At 47.9% G+C, this 11,872-nt stretch overlaps 1 protein-coding gene across 5 annotated transcripts in view; it reads right to left on the minus strand.

Annotated features, from left to right (window-relative positions):
• The window catches only part of BMAL1 (basic helix-loop-helix ARNT like 1), a 107,382-nt gene extending 99,125 nt beyond the window's left edge, over positions 1–8,257 (minus strand). For 4 of the 5 annotated variants that reach the window (XM_061147356.1, XM_061147375.1, XM_061147360.1 and 1 more), the window contains exon 1: positions 8,109–8,257. The gene's annotated coding sequence lies outside the window, so the exon portion shown is untranslated. The remainder of the gene's footprint in view (positions 1–8,108) is intronic. The other variant, XM_061147368.1, reaches the window with a different exon arrangement.
• Between the last annotated feature and the right edge of the window lie 3,615 nt (positions 8,258–11,872).

An 11,872-nucleotide genomic window follows, 5' to 3' on the forward strand; every position in this document is an offset into this window, starting at 1 on the left:
AGATGGCTGTGCATGTAAAACAGAGTTCTGAAGTCTGAAGCTCTGCACTAGATGTAATTAAAGCAGTAACAGTGATAAATGCTAAGAGTATATTTATGAGAAAAACTCTTCAAACTCTTAATTTGTTTATATGCATGCAGTGTAATGTTTTATTAAAAGCCTCTGAACAGGATATGGTCAACTGCTATTTATACAATGTATGCTGCTGCTGCTGCTAAGTCGCTTCAGTCGTGTCTAATTCTGTGCAACCCCATAGACGGCAGCCCACAAGGCCCCCCGTCCCTGGGATTCTCCAGGCAAGAACAATGGAGTGGGTTGCCATTTCCTTCTCCAATGCAGGAAAGTGAGAAGTGAAAGTGAAGATGCTCAGTCGTGTCTGACTCAGCAACCCCATGGACTGCAGCCCACCAGGCTCCTCTGTCCATGGGATTTTCCAGGCAAGAGTACTGGAGTGGGGTGCCATTGCCTTCTCCTATACAATGTATAACCAAGGGCAAATGCTCCAATTTTGAATGCAAGTATTTACAGGGCCTTTTAGCACTGGGCTAAGGACTGTTGTGGTGGTTGTTTACTTGATAAGCCGTGTCCAGCTCTTTGCTACCCCATGGGTTGTAGCCCACCAGGCTCTTCTGTCTATGGGATTCTCCAGGCAAAAATACTGGAGTGAGCTGCCATTTTCTTCTCCAGGGGATCTTTCCAAGCCAGGGATCGAACCTGCACCTCCTGCATTGGCAGGCCGATTCTTCACCACTGAACCACCAGGGAAGCCTGGGCTGAGGATTAGAAGGAAGACAAAACATCTGTACTCAGACTCATCATCCAGTTTCACTGGCCTGTAGTTTCTTCAAAAACAATCAAGCTGCTAATCTCAGGGCCTTGGCACTGGTTGTTCCCTCTTCTTGAGATACTTTACCCATATCTTCCTTTAGCTGAGCTCTAACATCACCCAAAGACCCAGCTACAGCAAGCTCCTTCATCATCACTGCTGTTTTACTCTCTGTGGTTGCTTACCCAGCATCTATCACTACAAGGAGGTAACATGCTTAGGTATTTACGATCTGTCTCCTCCCCCTAGGATTCTGTTTTGTTCACTGTGGTATCTCTAGTCAAGGGAGAATCCAAGAGAAAGAGAAGAAAGACAGCAGGAGAGAGTAGGGCATGGGGTGGCCTAGGTGGGGACAAGCAGAACTGAACTAGCGCCCTGCTCGGTGTGGGAATGGAGGTGGGTGGGGGGGGGGGGGGTGGCGCAGGGCTGGTCGGGGGGAACACAATCAGACTCTGCAGAGCCTGGAGAACAGGAACAGGGGTGTCAACCACAGGCCACTAGCAGCAAGGTTGCTCTTGGGAGGCAAAGTTGGCTACATCATGCGGGAGGAACTGAAGGAAGCAGAAAACTGCTTAGAGGATGACCTTGATGGTCTGAACAGGACGGGGACAAAAAGAGCCCCTCCTCTCTGCTTAGACATGAGAGAGACGTAAGTGAGCAAGGAGCACTCCCCCAGTTTAAAAAAAAAAATAGACAACTTCCAGAGTATTTCCCAGTAGCATTCCATGGCAGATTTGGGTCAAGTTCCCAAATGTCCTGTCTATACTTGGAGCATTCAAGGAGGGGAACAGAGGTTCAAAATGATAACTCTAAGGGCAGGGCATGTCTTTCCATGCCTTTCACATCTGAGATTAATTACCTTCAGTAAGCCTGTGTTTACTGTCTTTTTATCCTTTGGGGGAAAAAAATAGTATTTAACTTCACTGTGCAGTATATATTTGAACATTATATAACACATTTTTATGTAACAGGTTCTTGACATAAAACAACATTTTCCTTACTATCTAAATGCATTCGGGGAACAACTGGCATTAAAGAAATCTATCTATATATACGTACACATTAAGGCTGTGGACATCTGTCTTTGGGGTAAGGCGCTGGGGAGCGGAGGGGAAGGTGAGAGACTTTACAAAAGTTCTCCTCCCAGTGACGGCCACATCATGGAGCGGTGGGTAATGAGTTCTGTTCATCTCTCATAAGCTGCCTGGGGAGGGGCTGACTGAACCACATGAGGCTCATGTCAGGGCAATGCCACGGAAAGGCAGGAGGGAAGCAGGAGACACAGAAATGCACAAGAGGACATGAGGAGCATGCCCACAAGCCCCTGTAAGTGCCCCTCGGGTAACATCCAAATGTGCACCCGTGTGCCCCCCCTCAGAGGACTTCAGTCCTGTTTAAGAGGAGGCACGCACCACGTTTGTCAACAAGAAGTGAAAGTGAAAAGTGAAAGTGCTACTTGCTCTGTCATGTTTGACTCTTTACAGTCCCACGACTGTAGCCTATTGGGCTCTTCTGTCCATGGGATTTCCCAGGCAAGAATACTGGAGTGGGTTGCCATGCTCTCCTCTAGGGGATCTTCCCGATCCAAGGATCAAACCCAGGTCTCCTACCTTGCCAGCAGATTCTTTACCATCTGAGCCACCAAGAAAGCCCATCAATAATAAGACCGGTTACCAATCACTGAGGGCCTGCTTGGCTGGACACTGATCCAGTCCAGAGGTTCCTCCCAGCAGGCATCCACCACCGTGGTTAGAGAGCAGACTCTGTCCCTCCCCCTTCCCCTGCCACAAATCCAGCTTGGCCCCATCCCAGCTGGGCAGTTCACAAAACCACCTCACTTGTAAAATAAGGATAATCGCTCTACCTACCTCATTGGATTATTAGGAGGATTGAACAAGTTAATAAACATAAGGTGACTAACATATCTGCTGGCACTCAGAGAATGTTCAATAAACATTAGCTGCCTTTACCATCATCATTATTATTTATATTTTGCAAATGAGGTAAATCAGACTCAAAGGAGCTAACTAATTTGCCCAGGTCACACATTTCAAACAGCAGTTGAACACATAAACACTTGTAAATGTTTTACTTAGCATATGTACAAAATCTAATGGGTAGAGTATTAACCAGAATATTAAATTAGACAGACCATCCATCCCCTTCTTTAACCAGGCTGGATAAACATGAGTTTATCCTACTTAAAAGGACAGCATGTACTAATGTAAAAATCATTTCCCATCATATGCCAGCACTCCACGTTCTCCTGAAGCAAAGATGACTAAAGCTTATCCAATTTCACCTCCCCAAGTGTAGGTCCCCAACTCAATCCCTCCTTCCACTTGGACTTAATTACTCATGGCCACAGTCCACTCGTGCCCCTGTTTCACTCCCTTATCTCACACCCCACCTCTCCACAGGTGTACCTCCTTCCCTCCTTGTGCATATTCCCTGAGTGCCTACCCCATCCCATCTCCTCCTCCTCCTCAAGATCATTCACTGGGATTGGACAAACATGTCCTGAAGTTCTCTGTGCCTCTACTTAGGGGAAACCAAGACTAACTCCCCAAAAGTGATTGGCCTGCAACCTGCAGGTAAGATATTCCCAGAGACAGCCCAGCATAAGGGATGCAGCAGTACCTAAAATAATTAGTGCAAGCTAGATCAAGGGCTGGGGTGACACGGCTGCCCAGCAAGAGAGGAAGAAAAACAAAATGAAGAATAGCTCCAGGAGGACTAAGCATTTGAGCTGGAGCTTAAAGAAGAGTAGGATTTGGATGAGGGAAGGTTGAGGCACAGAATAGGCCAAGGGCTGGTCTAGGGAGCAGACAGTCCTATAGCACACAGCCAGGTAGGCTGGGTATAGAAAGGGAAAAAGGAGCAGCAAAACTGATAGCTAATATCCATGAATGCTTACTATGATTCATGAAGCGCTTTATATATTTTTCATTCTTTAACTCATTGAATCCATACTGCACCCTGAGGTAAAGACTAGAAAGTGAAAGTGAAGTCTCTCAGGCGTGTCTGACTTTTTGCGACTCCATGGACTGTAACCTGCCAGGCTCCTCTGTCCATGGGATTTTCCAGACAGGAATACTGGAGTGGGTGACCATTTCCTTCTCCAGGGGATCTTCCTGACCCAGGGATTGAACCTGGGTCTCCAGCACTGCAGGCAGACTCTGCCATCTGAGCCACCAGGGAAGCCCCAGGACTAGAGTAATTCCATTCTTATTGATGAGGACACCAAGACAGAGAGCAAAGCAACTTGACCACAAGTCATAAAACCAGTAAGGATATAAAATCTGGCTCCAAAGTCTGCATTTTTAGCCACCCAACCAAAGTCCCTTTCAGGACAGCCTGATGGTGAAGGGGTACAGCTATCCTGAGGATGAATGAGACCATGTCTGCAAGGTGTTTGTAAGCTGTTACGCCAAGGCCGCCGATGCTGGCAACAGTTGTTAATATCCACGATGGACCTGCTAGCAGCTGAAGCAGGAGAGGCACATCAGGACAAGAGACAGGACCCAAGCCAACAAAGCCAGTGTGAAGAGCAGAGACCTGGACAGACACCTACCTTTACGGTGTGTAGGAAGAAAACCAAGAAAACCCAGAGGCTGAGGGAGAAGGGGATTTCAAGAAGGAAGAAAAGACAAGCGGGTAAAAGCTGCAAAACAGCCAAGATAAACAACTGAGGACCAAGAATGGGTGTCTGGAATTCAAGACTTAAAAGTTTTTGGAGATATTTGAGAAGAAATAAGGACGGTAGAGAAAGAAGCCAGAGGGCAGGAGCTAAGGATGGAGCAGATGAGAGAGTGGAGGGGGTCAATGTTCACAGCCCTGGGAGAGGCTGCTGGGCAGGGAGGGGAGAGAGAGACAGAGGGTCCCAGGAGCAGAAGTGCACATGTGTGAAAGTTGCCTGCTGCAGAGCAGCCCACAGTAGGCCTGTTTCTTCCTCTTCCATCCTTCCCTCATCAGTCAAGACAAGGGCTTTTCTCGGGTTGGTGAGGAGGCTGAGAGAAAGAAGCACGAAGGAAATTCTAGTGACAGCACCCTGGCAGTGCTGGGAAGGGACTGAGGGAGGGCTTCCTGTGTGCCAGGCATTTTACACATATCAGCTCCCCTGATCTAGGGACTCCGACAGGCAGGCACCTTCACTACACCACCGAGGCAGAGCCTGCGGTCAGAGGAGTCCAGTACTTGTCCAAGGACACACCACCCAACCCAGGTCCTAGGTCCTGCTACCCGAGACCAGGCTCCTGCCCAGAGGCTCCAAGAGGGAACAGGAAAGAAATTCACTTGCTTTTTCCAAACTAAGAGGTGAGGAGGAGAGATGAGGGAAAGAGACAAGACATTTTGAGCAGAAAGGAAGAGAAGCTGAGGGAGCTTAAGTCAGAGCAGGTCTTGTTTAGAGAGAGGAGAAGGAAAGCCAGGGTGGATGTTAGGAGTAAGTCTGAGTGTTATGATGAAGCGGCAATGAGGAGAGAAAAGACTATGGAGAAGGATGACATGCCTGCATTTCCAGGCTTTCAATTAAACCTCAAGGTTTAAAAAGGAAGTAAACAATTACTTCCATTCATTTGCTACCATGATGTTAACTAAAATCACTGCCTGTGACTGTAATATTATTTGGGGCAGAATATGTTCCTTTAATATTTGACTTTCTCCAACCACCATGGGAGTCGACGATAGAATCACAAATAGAAGAAAGCCCACAAAAGGAAGGCAGCCCTTATATCAAAGAGAGATACTGAACATTTAGCTTTTACATATTCATATGCATTTTGTTAACGAGTCTTTCTACAGTGCCTGTCCCTTGTTTAGTATATATAAATGGCATATAGATCATTGGTATGAAGTGATAAATCTGAAAGTAGGGCCACTTCCTTTTCCTCTCTTTGGTAGGCAAAGCTCTTCTGCAAATAGCTGACAAACTCCTGAATAGTCATCATTTTATAAATCATTTGAAATGGATTCTTTAAAACACCATCTGTTGATCTGTTTAAGTTTCCTATGAAAATAGGACGTCAGCTCAGATATTCTGGAGGTTCCAGCAGGTAAATACCAACCCGAATTCAGCCGTATTAAATATTTAGAGAAGCACAGAACTTTAGAGCAGAAGGAACTGTTGAGATCACCTCGTTCTCCTGCCTTACTTTCCATGTGAGGCAAATAGAACCCAGAAGGGTTCTGTGACTTGCCCCAAGTGGCACAGCCATAAAAACCCAAGTCGGGCTGGAACCAGGAGATTCTAACTCTCAGGCTAGCACTCTTCCACCACCCCTGCTCTTTTCTCTCTCCCTCTTTCTAAACCTTAGGGGTTAGAACAAGGTATACATTTAACTATAGTTTTAACCTATTTATATTATTCACCAGCTACATCTACAATCAAAACAAAAAAATATGTCTACAGATTCAGCTTTAGATATACAGTCAATTTCAAATCCTGCCCGGGAAATTTTAAAGCCTTCCAAATATGTTCAACAAAGTGCTTTAAAGACTGAGCAATAAAGTGAACTCAGTAATAGATCATGGAGTGAAAGACTGAACTTTGCATTAAGAAAACATTTTGGAGTTTCATTGATATGGAAATCGAATTTAACAGCAGTGATTTTTTTTTTTCTTCTTTTTTTAAGCCTTGCAAGCACGGAGAGCATGAGATTATTCAAAACTGCTCTGGAGCAGCAAAGATTATTTTAAGCTCATGATTCAACCAGCACATTAATTAAAAACTCTACCAACCCAAATTGACAGATCCTGATATCAATGGGATAAGAAGAATTAAAATAATAGTTGTCACATAAAAATAGATTAAAAGAGGGAACAGCAGCGGATGTCAGAAGGACAAATGACAAGCAAGTGTTGTGGGAAACTAGATGCAGCTAATGGGCAGCTTTTATGGATTTTTTTTTTTTAAAACGAAGATCCTGGAAATACACGTACAGTCAAGAAATGCTTCTTTGAATCTTGTTTCTGGAAGCTAAGTGATAAAACTTGGCTAATAATTCCTTGCCGAGGAGTAGCTATGCAAGCAGGGAGAAGAGACCACTACCGCGAAGACAGACAAAACAAGGCTAGGTGATCGGAAGGGGCCAAAGCAGAGGAGGGAACAGGGGATTGAGAAACGTGAGTTGAGGGGGCACAGCCTGGTACTCCACCGGCCAGCACCAACTTGACAACAGACGCCTCTGGCCAGTACAACCTTTCCTTTCCCCGCGTCTGCCCTCGGCTCTGCAGCCGGCTCCCACGACCCCTCGGGGTGACTGACTCGAGCCCCACAAGGTCAGCATTCATTTCTATTCTTCCACTTATTCCTCCGAGCAAACGAGAGCTCTCTAGGCTGTCAACGCCCGACAATCTCGAGCGGGAAGCTTTTTCTGTGACATCTGTCAAATCCGGTGCTAAAGCCAGCCTCGCTGCGCCCTCCGTGGGTCTCCAGGACTCCAGGGCGGCCGGCGGACCCACACCTGGGCGCCGGGTGACATTCCCCCTGTCGTGGAGCACCTGCTCCCAGACCCACGGGGATCTTCCTCGGGCTGCCCAGGACCCAGACGGCGCAGGCCGGACCGAAGTTCGCATGCTGGGGTCGGCCGCATCCCCAAGCTGGGAATACCCAGGTGCAGCCCCAGCACCCGTGAAAGGGCCAAAGGGGTAGAGAGACGCCCTCCCCGCCCCCACCCACCCCTGCAGGCTCCCGAAAGGAAAGTAGAAGGGAGGAGGAGGAAGGGCAGAAGCCGCATCTCTAGCCCAACGCCCTTGGAGTGCAGCCGTCAAGGATGGTCCCCTCGGGGGTCCCTGAACCTTCCGGGGATACATCCTAGGACTAGCCCTCAGCCGGGTCACTGATCCCAAAGGGTGGAGCTGTCCCTTTAAGAGGCAGCTGGCTGCTCCTGCCACCACCACCACCACCACCCCCACTCCACCCCCCCTTCAGGTAGCGATGCCCGCGGAGGGGAGATGGGTATTTCCGCGGACTCTTTCCCGGTCCCTTTAAGGGTGCCTGCGGCACCTCTGCCCGTTCTAGTCCGCAGCGCCAGCCCCCGCGAGGGAGGATGGGGGCGGACGAGCGCGGCGCCTTTAAGGGGCGCAGCCTCCCCGCGGCCCGGGTGGGGGCAGGGAGCGGGCACGGGCCCTTTAAGGCCGGCAGCGGGCACGTCGGGCAGGGCTCCCCGGCGGCGGGGCTGCGCCCCGGGCGGCGGCGGGGGCTTTGAGCCTACCAGGGTGCTAACGGCCCCGACGGGGTGCCCGCGGCCGCACCGCTGGCTGCGGCCAGCCCGACACTCACCGTGGCTCGCCGGGAGCGCCCGCGCCCGCGCCCCCACTCGGATCCCGCGGCGGCGGCGGCGGTGAGTCCGGCGCGGGTAAACAGGCACCTCCGTCCCTGACCTACTTTCTGCCTTCCCTAAATGTCGCACCACTAACCTACTTTCCGACCAATCCGCTCCCCGCCGGCCCAGGCCCGGCCCCCCGCCCACCAATCGCTGTGCCCAACCCCCCTTCCCCGCCCACCAATGGAGGAGTCGCGGAGCCCGGATACCTGCCTCTTCCCTCCAGCCAATCCTAGGGCCCGAAGAGAGACGGTCTCGGCGGCCGCCCCCGGCCAATCCGCGCGCGGCTCGGCCGCCTGATAGCCAGTTGTGTGGCAGCAAGAGAGGCCGCTGACCAATGGCGAGGCGGCGAGGGCCGGTTTACCTGCTACTTTCCCGCCACCAATCGCTTGGCGCACAGAAGCACACGCCCCAAGGAGAGGACCAATCGACGCGTTTTCCCTGGATTTCCTCGCCAGTCCTCTCTCTTTCCCCTGCTCTCCCGTTAGCCTTGGCCACTGCGGGTCCAGACGCCGCACTCTTTGCAGTCGCCTGGGATGTCCTTCTCTAGGTTCCTGACTTGCTTCTGGGCCACGGTTCTCACTCCTCTTCCTTGCCCTTTTTCACTCGGGGCATACTGACTAAAGCAACATTTCCTCGTTCCCCTACCTCCAACTCCATCTAGGAAACCAGTTTTAGGAACATAGAGTGCCAGACCCTTCCCAAAACATCCTGGTTTGCCAAAGTCCAAACGAAGAAGAAATACTTAGTATTTCTAGAAGGTTTTTCCATTCAAGTGTTCTTACGTTCTTTTCGTTCGTCCTGACCTCCAAGCATCCGATTGGAGCTGTCTTTCTTGTTCAAAAGAGAAAACTCTAGCCTGGAGCGATTCCAGTGCTTTTCCTTTCAGTGGCCGCACTACTGTGTGGCAGACAACTTCCCAGTGGCTGTTTCTACCGTAGAAAAGCTGTCCAAGGACTGAGACGGAAGGAAACAAATAGTTGCAGAAAACAAACGTTTCGTAACAAGGTACAACTTGTGTACTGAGAGGACGAAGAATCTTATTTTTGCATCTCAAGCCCTTAACAGAGGGCCTTTAACACAAAGAGCTCCCTACCCTTTTAGATGTTAAGCTCCCTAAATGAAGGGACCTTGTCTTCTTTTTTGTTATAGTCACCCCCTCACCTTTAGCACCTAGCTGTGAGTGAGATGGAGGGATGGGGGCAGTGCCTGATTCCTAGCATGTTTGTTGACTGCATATGGCAGCAAATTGATCTAAATCACTTAGCTCAATCTTGTGACCCAGACTACTCTCTAAGACACTAGATTTCTAGCCTTGTTCATTGAATACAGAAACTGCATTTTAAATATTGTAAAACCGTAGCCTGTCTTCAGTTCACTGCCAGGCATATGGTGGTTGTCCAGTACATGCTTGTGGCCTGAATGATGACCATTTGCAAGGTTAACCAACTTCATCAGTATCTTACTGCTTTTCTGAAGTTTAACTGCAGGTGGAATTTGATTGCTGTTTACTTTGTCTCTGCCCTAATTTCATGAGGTGACCACACTATGTAAGTGGAATTTTAGCAATGTACTTAACAAGATGTTGTGGACATGATGAGGAACTATAAATCTAGATTCTAATGTAATCAGTTGGATAAGAAACTTGTTAAGTAATCATTACCTAAAGATGCTGATTAATGAACCCTTGTCCACCTGAAGGAAGAGTGGGGGTGTAGACATTTGTGCCACATCTACTGTGTGCTAAGCGCTTTCCCTGTATCCTCCCTCTTAATGAGGAAACTGAAACTCAGCGTTTAACCAGCTGACCCAAGGCCATATAGTAGGTAGATCCATAGAAGTCTGACATGTAAAGCAAGATGGGGTTATAGTGCCCAGTGGTGGTCATTATGCATGTGGAGTATCATCTCCAACGAAGGCTTGGCAAAGAAAAACCATCTACAGGCCCAGGAGAGGGACCAGGATGTAACAAGGCTGGGAACTATGTCATAGGAGGAAAGATTAAAGGAAGTAGTAGGTTTTGCCCCAGGGATACAAGATAACTGTCTTCATACATTTGAAGAGCTGTCAAATGGAAGAGAAATTGGACTTACTTTTAAGGACCCCACAAGGTGAAAGGGGGACCTGTGGGTAGAAATTCTAGAATGACTCAATTTTCTAACAACTAGAGCCTCTTCTGCCCTGATAAGTTGAGTTTCTTGTCACAGAAAGTGTCCAAGTAAGAACTGGATGCCCACATTATTTAATATAATCTTCACGTCACATTGGCCCCAGCAATTAATATGCTGGCTCTCCACACTTGCTAGGTAGACATTTTCTATCCAGTAACTTAAACCTCTTTTGTATCCCATATAGGGATAGTAGAAGTATTAGTCACTCAGTTGTGTCTGACTCTTTGTGACCCCATGGACTACAGCCCACCAGGCTCCTCTGTCCATGGAATTCTCCAGGCAAGAATACTGGAGTGGGTAGCCATTCCCTTCTCCAGCAGGTCTTCCCAACACAGGGATTAAACCCAGGTCTCCCACATAGCAGGTATTCTTTATCATCTAAGCCAGCAGGGAAGCCCCATATAGAGATAATCTAGTATCTACTTCACAAGATCATTGTGAGAGTTAGATAATAGACAGAAAGCCCTTAGTACAATGCCTGGCACACAGTAAAGAATCAATGTGTATTAAATTAAAATTCTATGAAATAGATATTTACTGCATCCATTTTATAGATAATGTTAGTGAAAACAAAGTAACAGAATCCAAAGTAATCCCCCAAACTCTGATTCAATGATCAGATCCACTAGAATTAACTGAAGAGTTTTTTTTTTTAATACAAATTCTCAAACTCCAATCTAGAAGATTCTGTTAAATATCTTTGGGATTGGAGATGCAGTCAAATTTGGGAATGACTGATTTAATGGAATAAGCACAGGCTCTGAAGTCAAACAGACCTGAGGTCAAATTCCAGGACTGTTGGATTGAATGGAGAAGCTAATGACAGGACCAGGAAGTTATACAGTCTGCTGTCTTTGGAAAGAAGTTGAGAAATTCTAAGATGAACATGTTAAAATTCTTGTGGAAAGTCAAGTAGAAATGTGTTGCTATAAATGGTAGCATGACAACAATATTTAATGCAGGTTTACAGTGAGTCCAGTACTCTTCTAAGAGCCTTATTCAGTTCAGTTCAGTTCAGTCACTCAGTCGTTTCCGACTCTGCGTCCCCGTGAATCGCAGCATGCCAGGCCTCCCTGTCCATCACTAACTCCCAGAGTTTACTCAAACCCATGTCCATCGAGTTGGTGATGCCATCCAGCCATCTCATTCTCTGTCGGCCCCTTCTCCTCCTGCCTGCAACCCCTCCCAGCATCAGGGTCTTTTCCAATGAGTCAACTCTTCGCATCAGGTGGCCAAAGTATTGGAGTTTCAGCTTCAGCATCAGTCCTTCCAATGAACACCCAGGACTGATCTCCTTTAAGATGGACTGGTTGGATCTCCTTGCAGTCCAAGGGACTCTCAAGAGTCTTTTCCAACACCATAGTTCAAAAGCCTTATTACATTACCTCAATTTTCACAAACTCCTATAAGGCAGTTACTTCTATTATTCCCATTTTATAGATGGAGAAACTAAAGATATCAGGCTATTTAGACAGTCTGACCCCAGAGCTCACACTTCTAAGTACTTCAGTAAATTACCCCTTCCTTTTGATGATTCCTTTGGAAAACAA

This window comes from Dama dama, chromosome 1 (genome assembly GCF_033118175.1).
Source record: "Dama dama isolate Ldn47 chromosome 1, ASM3311817v1, whole genome shotgun sequence".
In the NCBI taxonomy this organism is placed as follows: domain Eukaryota; kingdom Metazoa; phylum Chordata; class Mammalia; order Artiodactyla; family Cervidae; genus Dama; species Dama dama.